The following is an 11266-nucleotide window of genomic DNA, read 5'->3' as shown; positions in this document are numbered from 1 at the left end:
AATAATCATGAAACCTACAAAATGACAAAAATACCCCTAAAACCTAAAAATGACCAAAATATCCCCGAAACCCAAAAAACGACCAGGGGTATTTTGGTCATTTTATGGACTTCAGGGGTATTTCGATCATTTTTTAGGTTTTGGGGGTATTCTGGTAATTTTTAGGTTTTGAGGGTATTTTGGTCATTTTTTGGACTTTAGGGATATTTTGGTCATTTTTTGGACTTTGGGGGTATTTTGGTCATTTTTTGGGTTTTGGAAGTATTTTGTTCGTTTTTTTGGTTTCAGGGAGTATTTTAGTCATTTTTTTATGTTTCGGGGGTATTTTATTTTTAGGTTTTAGAGGTATTTTGGTAATTTTTTGGGTTTCGGGGTTATTTTGTTATTTTTTTTTTAGGGTATCTTGGTCATTTTTTATGTTTAAGGGGTATTTTGTTCATTTTAGTGGTTTTGGGGTATTTTAAAGTTGGTTGATTTGTAGAAATGATACTTGGATCATAATTAGGTACCCATTTAAAACGCAATAAACATTAATATTAATTGGGTTTAATTGGGTTAATACTCATTTCACCCAATTAATAATTGAGTGGGTTTGAGTCTCATTTAAGTAGGCGGGTTTGGGTGGGCAAATGGATTTAGGTTGATTTTGCCACCCCTAGTGTTATTCAAATAATCAAGGGGGTTTTCCACCTTTTATATGCATGGGGGGTGCTTTTGTCATTTTCTAGTTTTTAGGATTCATTTCAATGTTTTGGGGATATTTCGGTCATTTTTTATGTTTCGGGGGTGTATCAATCCTTTTATGGGTGTCAGGCGTGTTTTGGACATTTTTTGTCTTTCTAGGGGCATTTTGGTCATTTATTTGACTTATAGGGGTATTTTGTTCTTATTTAAGTAATCGAGGGTATTTTGGCTAGTTTTAGACACAAGGGGTACTCTAGTCATTTTTAATGCCTTAGGGGGTGCTTAGGTCATTTTTGATGTTTTGGGGTTATTTTAGTCATTTATTAGGTTTCGGGGGTATATTATTCTTTTTCTAGGTATCGGGGTGTTTTTGCTCTTTTTCAATGTTTTGGGGGGTACTTTGGTCTTTTTTTAGGTTTAGGAAAGTATTGGTCATTTGATAATTAACAAATCCCTCCACAAGTATAAGTGTTTGTGGGATGTGAGGGGCAAGTGTCGGGGTTCAAATCTCCAGGAGGAAATTCCATACACATATACATTTAAATTAGGCTATAGTAGAAATTCTATCTTGTGTTAAAAAAAAAAAAAAATTTAAAAAAACCTATAGGTGACCTATTCCAGCGCTTTTAGAAGCGCTGGGATAGGTCCTTCCATTCCTTTAGGGAGAAAGACCTATCCCAGTGCTTTTGGAAGCGCTGGAATAGGTCAACCTATTCCAGCGCTTCAAAAAGCGCTGGGATAGGTCTTTCTCCCTAAAGGAATGGAAGGACCTGTCCCAGCGCTTTCAAAAGCGCTGGAATAAGGTCGACCCTATTCCAACGCTTCCAAAAGCGCTGGTATAGGTCTTTCTCCATAAGGGAATGAGGGACCTGTTCCTGCGCTTTTGAAAGCGCTGGGATAGGTGACCCTATTCCAGCGCTTTCAAAAGCGCAGGAACAGGTCCCTCATTCCCTTATGGGAAAAGACCTATCCCAGCGCTTTTTGAAGCGCTGGAATAGGGTCGACCTTATTCCAGCGCTTTTAGAAGCGTTGGGATAGGTCTTTCTCCATAAGGGAACGTAGGGACTTGTCCCAGCGCTTTTGAAAGCGCTGGAATAGGGTCCACCTATCCCAGCGCTTTCAAAAGCGCAGGGAGAGGTCCCTCATTCCCTTATGGGGAAAGACCTATCCCAGCGCTTTTTGAAGCACTGGAATAGGGTCGACCTTATTCCAGCGCTTTTAGAAGCGCTGGGATAGGTTTTTCCCCCTAAGGGAAATCAGTAACCTTATCCCAACGTTTTTGGGCTTCCTATAACAGCGTTTTTGAAAAATGCCACTATAGGCCTCCTATTGCAGCGCTTTATAAAGCGCTGGTTTTGAGCCGCCGTAATAGGATTTCCTATACCAACGTTTTCAAAAAGCGCTGGTACAGACTTATCTATTACGGCGGTTTGTAAAAACGCTGGGAAAAAAACGCTGGGACAGAACGATTTTTTTGTAGTGCTCCTTCTATATCATTTTATTACATGTGAATTTTGAAAATCTAACCATTGGATTGCATGCTCTTGTTATATCCTTCATGCTTACAAAATTTCAAGAACATCAAAGACCAATAGCTATATCATCAAATAAATGTTTAAATTTCAAGTTTTTGTGATTTAAAATTATGCGTAAAAAAATAAGTTTATTGACAATATAGTATAAAAACATTGGAAAACTCAATTAGTGTGAAAACGTTAGTGCTTGTTTAGGCCCCCAATTTTAAATTACGGCTTAATTGCTATTACTCTAACTTATCTAAGTGCGGAACAAGAGTACATGAAGTGCAATAAACCAAAACACTACTCTAAAGCAAAAGCACATACAATAAGTGATAAATGTAAAGCTTAAAGAGTAGGGAAGAGAGATGCAAATACAAGATAATACCGAGACGTGTTATCGAAGAGGAAACCGAAGTACTCGACGAAAAACCTCTTCGCAGCCCTCCAAGCCGAAATCAATCTACCAGTGAATAAGTTAGAGTACACGAATATCAAAAAGACCCTCCAATCCTAATTTACCCAATGTACTTGAACCCTTCAAGCTCTTGCTACCAACGAACTTCTCGGAGTCTTGTCTTCACTAGTTATCTGGATCCTGCAATTCCGCCCAATTGCATCCACCACTCAATGGCTCCTTCCAATGCTTCCCATAGGCATCAAAACTTCTTTCAACACTCAGAATGGGTGAGGTAAGCGTTTGGGCTAAGAACCTCTCAACGATGTGTAGGTGGAGAGGTAGGTGTAAATGGAAAATCTAGAGAAATGATGTAGAGGATTGTGGGTAAACAATCTCTAGCTCTCAAGTGTTTGGCTAGAGTTTTCTCTCTCAAAAGTTTCTTATGAATACTCCTTTAGCTTTTTACATTTCGTGGGTAATGGGGGTTTTTATAGTGTTGGTAAAGGAATGAGAAAAGACACACTAAAAAATAATCAAATAGAGAGTTTTGCGGGTCACTCATGACTTGGCCTGAGTCGTGCATGACTCGCGAAATCCAGCCTATCAAAGACTCTTCAAATTCCAACATGTGCTTCTCACGTGGCCCGTTTCGCGGGTCAGCAATTGCGAGTCAATCACGAGCTAGTCGCGAAATCCTCATCTTCACAAGTTCTTCACCAAATTCTCGTACACAACCCTTGTATTAAATCCCACAAAAATACAGGGAAATGATTGAATAGAATTACAATCAAATTTGACATGGAATTAAAACCAACATAAAACATAGTTGTAAATCACAACTTTACAACATCTTATTTGAAGGAAATTTTATATGAATGTTAAGAACATAAAGAACATATAATTCGATTGTTAGATTTTCAAAATTCACATCAAATAAAAATATATAAAAATAGTTTGAAAATATTATCTCCAAACTAGATTGGAAAGAAACATTGTCCCCTCCTCCCACAACCACTGAGAGAATAATGGATAATGGATGCTTGACCAAAAATAGGAGTATGGATTTTACCTATGTAGGCATCCGGTGTTTGAAGTTCTGATGCCTTCAAGGGTTGTGTAGATGTAGATCAATATCTATATATACAAAATTTGTTAAGGGTGATCATTGATGAACTAGTAATTAAGGACTCCAATAGTTGAAGTATTTCTGAAGGCATTTTATCCAAATTGAATAGTTATGATTTACGTTAAGTTATGTTTGTTTAAGGGGAAAATATTTTCTGAAAAATTAACCCACTTCTTTATATGTTTAATCATTTCATGAGACAAAAAAACTAGCTTGTAGTTATAGGTTAATGAGTGAGTACTACTCAGAATTTTTCTTTCCTTCATGATGAAAAATATGTGACATGTCAAAACATGCAAAAAGGAAAAGTTGGTGTAGAAGTAGAACAGAATTTTTAGACAGATTTATATGAATTTATGAACTCAGTCTTAGCAGGATGGTGGGGCCTCAATTGGTCACAGTAGGAGCACATGGAATTTGTTGGAACTTCAATTATGTGACCCAAGATAACGTTAACGTTTACATCGTCTAATAGTTAATTATTTGTTTTTGGACCTTGGTCTCATATATGATAAGATGTTAAGTGGCATGGTGGTATTAATTTTGTTTGTTTATTTGTTCTAATTGTTTTTTTTTTTAAGTAAGTAATCAATATCATCCAGACTGGACTGCCCGTACTGAATATGCTAATTAAAGGGTGCACTAGCCTTTTTAATTTGATGCATTATTCTTTGATCGAGGCCCCACAACCCTTGGATCTTGTCTGTGTGTATGGCTTTTTTTTTACATATTTCATATTTGGAAGGACCAAGGTGGCCCCTTTTGTTAACCTAATTAATCAGGATACGATGCAAGGTTTGATGGTGAAATGAATTAATGACCATACTTTAGCCTTTATAGTAGTCAAAAGGTTTGGTTATTGAGTGGTACATAGATCATTTAATTCATCGTACGAACTTTTAGAACAACATTCATAATTATTTATATATATCTTTTATAGAAATTTATGACGTTCATTTCATGATGATTATTCTTTATTGTTTGACCAAATACTATGAGCTGTTTTTACTAAAAGGGATTTGAATCTAAATTTTTTGTTCGATAGTAATCCTACACAAGTGTTTATGCAACTCAAAATTCATAAATGGTAACATGTCACAATGGTGTTGTCTTTTGATAGTTGTATCAAAAGTCAGAGCACAAAAAAAAAACTAAGGCCTCTAAAATCTGAACTTTATATTCTTATATAGTAAGATCTTTTATAAAGTCAAGACACTTCTGAATTGTTTCCAGTTTTTTTTTTTTAAACAACTTGGTACTATAAAAAGTTAAAATAGATGGAGAATGAACCATATCAAAATTTATGTACTATTGAAGGGGAAAAAATGGGAGTCTTACTAGATAGTGTGCAATAGCATAAAAGTCCAGCAGGTTTTAGTGAATTTTACTCCTTTTTTTTCATTGTTTATTTCTTAAGTGAGCATGAATTCAGTCACTTCTCACATCCAACCAACCCTTCAAACACTTATCGGATTGAAAGATTGTTTCAATACAAAATAACTTAATAAGTGAATGAAGTCAATGAATTCCTGAGAGAGAGAGAGAGAGAGAGAGAGAGAGAGAGAGAGAGAGAGAGAGAGGGAGAGGCAGTACCCAGTACCCATTATTGTCAGTGTATGTGTTTTGATAACAGCTATTCTTTGTAGTTGAAATAGCAATTTGGAAGATCAAAGTTACAAACTTTTAGTGGCTTTTCCCTTCAAGGATCATTTTCATTTGCAATCATCATGAGAATAAGGTTAAACTAGAGCCCAAGATATAATCCTAGCAGTTCAAAAAGTTAAAAAAGAAAGAAAAAGAAAAAAGATATGTATAATCCAAGCAAGCAGTGAAGCATTTGCGGAGCACGAAGGATGCTATTTGTTGTTACATATCCTCAATGGCATGTTTGGATCTCAACCAGACTTTCCTGGAAACCCAATCAGCATCACCTGTCTATTCATGACCAAGAAAAAAGATTACAACGCATATGGGTGGGGCTGAAATTTGAAGTGCAAAATCAGATTCAGATGAGGTGCAAAGTGGTTATGTTTTGTTTTCTTCCCTACGCTTTGGGGCAAATAAAATTATCAGAGATATGCATTATCATGACCTTGGCCCATCTATGTTAAAATTTGACCTTCTATAAAGAATGAAAACAAAAGCAATAGCCCAATTACCTAAGCCCGGCCAATTAATCTATTAAGGTGGTTTAAGTTTGCTTCTTCTTTTATAAATAACAATGATAAGAATAAGTGAGTAATATAATGTATCCAAATATATGGGTGTATGATTTGCTTCTATAAGAGAATTGTAGGGACACAAAATCTTCAGCGGCCCATCAACGTTGTTGGGCTCGCGCAAGGAAAATCCCTCACAATGATATTTGTAGAGAGTGGGCTTAACAAAAGGCCAGCGTTGGGTCGCGGGGCGGCATCTCGGGCCGGACTACAGGCATACCGACATGAGGAAGAGCTTCGGGCTGGATATTCAGGCCCTTCAATCTTGTATCTAGGAGGATTTGGCTCCTCGGATATGATCCGAGGCGTGAGGGCGCTGTTCCCGGTCACCCATCGGTGGGATTTTAGGTGATGTCCGGCGTGTCTTATCCAGACCCTCACTTTCATCAAGTCTTTCTCCAGAAGCCAGATGGGAGTCCCTCTTTGGTCACATAACATTCTCTTTTATACTAGCCTACGTTAGTTGTCCTTCGTCCACGTGTAGGGTCGATCTTTCCGGGACAGATATCTGTCCCATCAGTCTAGTCCCAAATTTGCTGTAGATGATCCATAAAGCCTAAGATCCCGGCTTTGTTAGGGGCAGTGTTATGTCAAGGAAGGGTATTAAGGACTATTTCCATGAGATATTTTCTGACCTCTCAAGCTCGCCTGTATCCCATTTTCGTCAGTGGGGTCCTGGGCTTTCCGAGGACGGAGTGGTCCTCGGACGTGTCTTTTGGCCATATCGAGCTCACTACTTTCGGGCTTGGGACCTGGCCTCCTTTAGTTTGGGGGCCTGTGGATTCCCTATAAGTGAGCGAGCCGAGCCCGTAGATTCTTGGGCCCCCACAATAGCCCCTCGAAACCCTGCTGTCCAACGTCCTGGTTGGAGAGGTGGGTTTCGGTAATTCCGAGCCTTAACTGCGGCTCATTTAATTTCGGCCCTTGATCAACGTTGGTGACTCTTCACCTCCCCGAGGAATGCGCCGGTCTACGAGTCGTTTTTCCTAGATTTACGTACGCTGCCGTTATGCCGCGTGGTTATCCGCAACGTGCCTTTAATCCCTTGCCATTTACGAGACCTTCCAGATGTAACGGTTACTGATGGTGTGGGAGAACGAAGCGACGCGTCGTACTCTGGATTTCCTTGAGGGTCCGAATGTGTCACATACCCTCTTCTTCGTCCTCTATATAAAGAGAGAAAACAGGGGGTGACCTTTTCATATCAGAATCCCTCACGTTCTTCCCAGAGTCCATTTCCTCCTTCTGGTTGCTCCCTCTTCTATAATACTTATTTCTCAGTAATCCACCATGAACAAATCCTTCTTTTCCCAGAAACGCCATATCCCAACAAAACTCGAGATGGCTCGGTCTGGGCAAGGATGGCGGAGGCTTAAGACTGGCTTCCCTATTCTTTTAGCCAAAATCCGAAGCAGGGACTCGTCACACCCCAGTTCTGGTGTGACTGAGTCGAAAACTTCCCTTGTCATCTCCATCTGCTCTCTCACGAGCATACCTAATAAGGCTCCCCTTCTCCCTCTTTTGCTCCTTTTATTTTCTTTTCATTGCTTCACTCTTCTTCTCCTCCTTCCCGCTCATATCCTCCATTTTCTTTTGCCCTTGCATTCTTCAGTAACAAGAGCTTGCTGAAGTGCTTCCATGTGTTCCAATTCTTCTTCCTTCTCCTTCATTATTTTTGTATAAGGATCTTCCCCTGATAGGAGCAGTACCGAGGCATAGATTTCAGAAAGACTTTGAAGACGAATGCAGAAGGCACCTGATGGTTTACTTATTTGTATTACGGATATTGTTACTGTTTTAACAGTAAAAAATTTTTTTATATAGGCTTGTTTGAGCCCTTCTTTGTACGTTGTAACAAATTTTCATAGTAATAAAAGTTAGTGTTACTCTATTTCTTATGTCTTATTTGTATATTCTAACAAGTGTGAAAGCGCTACTCGGCATAATAGTATAGCATTTCAATCTATAATAACTAAGGCCAAAGCAATCCTTGATAAAAAGATGCCACGATAACTTTAAAGAGATTACTATTCATCATAACAATCCAACCAGCGAAGAATGAGACTTATCTTAAAGTTAGCAGTGATGGGTGTTGAATGCTCGATAAAGTGTGAGAAGTATTTTTCCGAGGACATGTTACCCCTCGGATGAATGGCCCCCTTAGGTTGACGATCATTAGGTTGGCCTGCCATCTTCCTGACATGCGAGCCTTAACCTTTTCCAGTGTTTAAACCGAGAAATTTCTTCATTCGGGCAGTCGATTTCCCGCGAAGCCTGAGTCCGAGGACTTTGCAAGACCTGGGTTTTGTCCATGACTTATGCGTTTTATCTTATGTGCTTGATTTTTCCCTTTGGCTTGAGTCCGATACTTGTGTCTTTATCGGTACTTGGTTTTCCCTTTTAGCTTGAGTCCGAGGACCATGCAAGCCTTAGATTCTGTCCGAGACCAATGTCTGCATCAGCACTTGGTTTTCCCTTTTAGCTTGAGTCCGAGGACCATGCAAGCCTTAGGTTCTGTCCGAGACCAATGTCTGCATCAGCACTTGGTTTTCCCTTTTAGCTTGAGTCCGAGGACCATGCAAGCCTTAGGTTCTGTCCGAGACCAATGTCTGCATCAGTACTTGGTTTTCCCTTTTAGCTTGAGTCCGGGGACCATGCAAGCCTTAGGTTCTGTCCGAGACCAATGTCTGCATCAGTACTTGGTTTTCCCTTTTAGCTTGAGTCCGGGGACCATGCAAGCCTTAGGTTCTGTCCGAGACCAATGTCTGCATCAGTACTTGGTTTTCCCTTTTAGCTTGAGTCCGAGGACCATGCAAGCCTTAGGTTCTGTCCGAGACCAATGTCTGCATCAGTACTTGGTTTTCCCTTTTAGCTTGAGTCCGAGGACCATGCAAGCCTTAGGTTCTGTCCAAGACTTTGAGTTCAGATCTTCCCTTTCATTGAGCATTTCCCGAGGTGCCAAACAGGGTGTCCCTAGGCCTTCACGCCAAGAACCCGCGGATCAAGATACATTTCTGCAAACTCTGGCCACGCAGTACTTCTCTGACGCCCCAGGGATCGAGGCGCGCCTTCACGAGGCTTCTTGAGTCTCTAGACTGCAGTTGACGTTGGAAGTTGAGCCAAAGCCACTTTGTCTGTAGTGTTCCCTGGGACACCGCGTGAGTTGACTGCCATCATCTTGTCTTTTCAAATAAATAGGAGGGAGAGAGGGTTGCTTTATATATACACCCATCCTTTTATTTTTCTCTCATATCACGCTCCCCATATCCGTAGCTCTCCTTTCTTGGCATAACATGTGGAAAGCGAGGGTTGGGAAGAAAGAACCTTCTCCGCCGCAGAAGCGCCGCGTCCTCATGAGGCTTATAACAGTAAGGTATGGGCACAGGAAGCACAAGTTCAGAAGAGTACTCCATCTCCACCGAGGGGGAACGGCGTCTCTCCCTCTTTTAGTCAAAATCCGAAGCAGGCTCTGTTCATGCCAGCACTTTGGTATGTCAGAAGAAAGATTCTCCGCCATCAGCGCCTCTGCTTAGCAGCAGGCGAATATTTAGAGAAAGCCCCTCAGTTTCCCACTCCCTGCATCTTTCCTTCAACGGTGCCAGGCTCAAGTTGGGTTTCTTTGGCTGCCTGAGTTATGGGCATGTAGGAGCGCGGGGGAAGAATAAGGTCTCGGAGCTGTAGCCAACCTTTCCTCCGACATACCTCCTCGGCTTTCTCCAGCTTTCTTGTATTTTTCTTTTTCTTGCTTCTGTAGTAAGCTTTGACGTAGGCTGATTCCAGCTTTTCATTGTACTCTGTACTATTTCTTCGTTGTAATAAAAATGGAAATTGACTTACATGTTTTAAGCGTTGATCTATTGGGCAATACCACTTTGTGAACGAATGTGCTCTATGTATGCGTTGTTTTGAAAATATTTGTAACAAAGCTATTTTGAAGTATAATCTAACCAACTCTCATCTACCAGCACTATCAGGTATTACATCGATAATTTGTAATAAATCGAACTTAGGAAACTGACCGAGATATCAGTTGTGTATTCTGTGATGAGCGCATGAATATCGTCCAAGGCTGATGATTTCTAAGCAATCCATCTGAGCAATTGACTGGGACATAGGGGACTCCGATGACGCTTTCTTGTATTCGGTTTCCCCATAGGCTTCGGTCCGAGGACCATGCAAGGCCTTGGTTCTGTCCATTACTTTTAAGATGTCCTCTTTGTACTTGGTTTCCCCACAGGCTTGGGTCCGAGGACCATGCAAGGCCTTGGTTCTGTCCATTACTTTTAAGATGTCCTCTTTGTACTTGGTTTCCCCACAGGCTTGGGTCCGAGGACCATGCAAGGCCTTGGTTCTGTCCATTACTTTTAAGATGTCCTCTTTGTACTTGGTTTCCCCACAGGCTTGGGTCCGAGGACCATGCAAGGCCTTGGTTCTGTCCATTACTTGTAAGAGTTCTTCGTTGTACTTGGTTTCCCCACAGGCTTGGGTCCGAGGACCATGCAAGGCCTTGGTTCTGTCCATTACTTATAAGATGTCCTCTTTGTACTTGGTTTCCCCACAGGCTTGGGTCCGAGGACCATGCAAGGCCTTGGTTCTGTCCATTACTTATAAGAGTTCTTCGTTGTACTTGGTTTCCCCACAGGCTTGGGTCCGAGGACCATGCAAGGCCTTGGTTCTGTCCATTACTTTTAAGATGTCCTCTTTGTACTTGGTTTCCCCACAGGCTTGGGTCCGAGGACCATGCAAGGCCTTGGTTCTGTCCATTACTTATAAGAGTTCTTCGTTGTACTTGGTTTCCCCACAGGCTTGGGTCCGAGGACCATGCAAGGCCTTGGTTCTGTCCATTACTTATAAGATGTCCTCTTTGTACTTGGTTTCCCCACAGGCTTGGGTCCGAGGACCATGCAAGGCCTTGGTTCTGTCCATTACTTATAAGAGTTCTTCGTTGTACTTGGTTTCCCCACAGGCTTGGGTCCGAGGACCATGCAAGGCCTTGGTTCTGTCCATTACTTATAAGATGTCCTCTTTGTACTTGGTTTCCCCACAGGCTTGGGTCCGAGGACCATGCAAGGCCTTGGTTCTGTCCATTACTTATAAGAGTTCTTCGTTGTACTTGGTTTCCCCACAGGCTTGGGTCCGAGGACCATGCAAGGCCTTGGTTCTGTCCATTACTTTTAAGATGTCCTCTTTGTACTTGGTTTCCCCACAGGCTTGGGTCCGAGGACCATGCAAGGCCTTGGTTCTGTCCATTACTTATAAGAGTTCTTCGTTGTACTTGGTTTCCCCACAGGCTTGGGTCCGAGGACCATGCAAGGCCTTG

The sequence above is a fragment of the Quercus robur genome, chromosome 5 (assembly GCF_932294415.1).
Source record: "Quercus robur chromosome 5, dhQueRobu3.1, whole genome shotgun sequence".
Taxonomy (NCBI): Eukaryota; Viridiplantae; Streptophyta; class Magnoliopsida; order Fagales; family Fagaceae; genus Quercus; species Quercus robur.
The sequence above is the reverse complement of the archived record's forward strand: the minus strand, read 5'-3'. Positions refer to the sequence as shown.